This window comes from Xiphophorus couchianus, chromosome 14, assembly GCF_001444195.1.
Source record: "Xiphophorus couchianus chromosome 14, X_couchianus-1.0, whole genome shotgun sequence".
Taxonomy (NCBI): domain Eukaryota; kingdom Metazoa; phylum Chordata; class Actinopteri; order Cyprinodontiformes; family Poeciliidae; genus Xiphophorus; species Xiphophorus couchianus.
In genome coordinates, this window is record NC_040241.1 from 23,213,212 (window position 1) to 23,215,653 (window position 2,442).

The following is a 2,442-nucleotide window of genomic DNA, read 5'->3' on the forward strand; positions in this document are numbered from 1 at the left end:
CATTCAGAAAATCTCTCCCTCTTGTGGGCGTTGCTTGTGACAGAGGTGTGTTGAAGATTTGTGAAGTGTTGAAGAGAAATATGACTCATGCTCACATGTTGTTCTCAAACTTTCACTGGATTTGTCTGTACTGACATCAAGCAGTACAGATGATAGTGATTTAGTCTCAACCCTCTTTGTCGAGTATCTGAACCATGAACACATTTAGACTTGGGATTTTTTTTTTTGTACTTTAAGAATAAATCAAACCTGGAGGAGATAAAATTTATACTTTTTTTTTATTTTACGTATTTACAAATTAGTCCAAAAATGCTCTCTGTTCATGCACTGGTTCTCTGTGTACTCAACTCCAAACCTTGCCAGTCATAATTGCCCTATGAACAGTGGCTTCGGATGAGTCAAACTCCACCTGTTGCCCTCTCCCGGCTAAAGACAGAATCCAGCTCCCACGCCACCCGGAAGCAGGTGATTAAATGATTGTAAAAGATAAGACACATGAACGAACGGGACAAGATTTGCAAGACATGCAGTATGTGCCACAACTGAACAGTGTCATACAATGAATTATAAGGGGTGGATCTTTAAAGTTTAGAAACACCTACAATATTAGATTTTTAAGGAAAGTATCCTTTCATCCATCCTTTGTCAATACCGTCAATCCTTGCAGGGCTGCAGGGGGCTGGTGCTGAGAAGTGACTTTTATTCATCTGGTTCTTGAAGCTGCAGGCATCAGCTCTGGCAGGTGACAAGCAGAGAACATTATATTACTCATATGGCTCACATAAACCATAAATTCAAACAGCACAAAAAATAACATTTTCAATTACAGAGAACATTGGAAGTTAATCAAAACCATCAAATTTGCACAAATCTTCAAATTTGTAAGAGCTAAAACAACCTGTTTGCAAAAGAGCACATAGTTAAACAAATGTTTTAAAAAAAATAATTCAAGTCAACATCACAAAAAACGGGCCTTTAGAAACATATATGAACTTTTTTTTAAGAGCACAAGAGTAACAATGTAAAATGAGTAGCTGGGGCGTAAAATGTTCTTCAGATTTTACTGATGTTCTTTTTAATATTACATGATTCTGAGTGGTTTATATGGACAAATTAAAGCAGCAGGACAAATCCAGGCTAAATCACGCTAAGATTTATTATATATATACAGTATATATACAGTATATATATATATATATATATATATATATATATATATAAAAATTCCCTTGTCACCCACCGCGGGTGGTTCTTATCCTCTGAGCTCGGGTCCTCTACCAGAGGCCTGGGAGCTTGAGGGTTCTGCGCAGTATCTTGGCTGTGCCAAGGACCGCACATTTCTGGACTGAGATGTCTGATGTTGTTCCTGGGATCTGTTGTAGCCATTGGTCCAGTTTGGGGGTGACTGCCCCGAGGGCCCCGATGACCACAGGCACCACTGTGGTCTTCACCTTCCAGGCCCTCTCCAGTTCCTCCCTGAGGCCCTGGTATTTCTCTAGTTTCTCGTGCTCCTTTTTCCTGATGTTGCAGTCGCTTGGTATTGCTACATCTACCACAACGGCTTTCCTCTGTTGTTTATCCACTACGACAATGTCTGGTTGGTTCGCCATTACCATTTTGTCTGTCTGGATCTGGAAGTCCCACAGGATCTTAGCTCTGGCGTTCTCCGCCACCTTTGGGGGTGTTTCCCACTTTGATCTCGGGGTTTCCAGTCCATATTCTGCACAGATGTTTCTGTACACTATGCCTGCAACTTGGTTATGTCGTTCCATGTACGCTTTCCCTGCCAGTATCTTGCACCCTGCTGTTATGTGCTGGACTGTCTCAGGGGCCTCCTTGCACAACCTGCACCTTGGGTCTTGTCTGGTGTGGTAGATCTGGGCCTCTATTGCTCTGGTGTTTAGACTAGACTATTAAGACTAGAAAACTACTAACAATATATATATATAAACATGTTCCTACAAATTTCAATGAACTTCTCACCCGTTTTAGTTTTCCTTTCTGTAAATTTGATCGTTGATCATCTTTATTATATGTCAGACAAGGACGGATTATTTTTTAGGTAGCATAGGCAAATGCTAAATGTGCTAGGAGACTAGCGGGCCCCATAAAAAAAGAAACAAACAAATAAAAAACTAACAGGCATTAGGGTCATTGCTTAACATTGAAGCCTTTTACGTCACTGTGACGTCAGTAACATCTGTTGTGCTGTCAGATTTTCCTTCTCACAAAAAATTGGATCCAGAATCAGAAATTCTTACACATTTTATTGATTCAATTACATTTTTTGCAACCATGATTGAAAAACTGAAATGTTAAGTAAAAATCGCTCAGTGAATAAGAAATAAACAAAATAAAAACAGAATGATTTCTGAATTGCACGATGGAGTTCGGACTGTGTGAATGACATCTGTGTTAAATGTTTTTGCAAAAGAGTGAAGA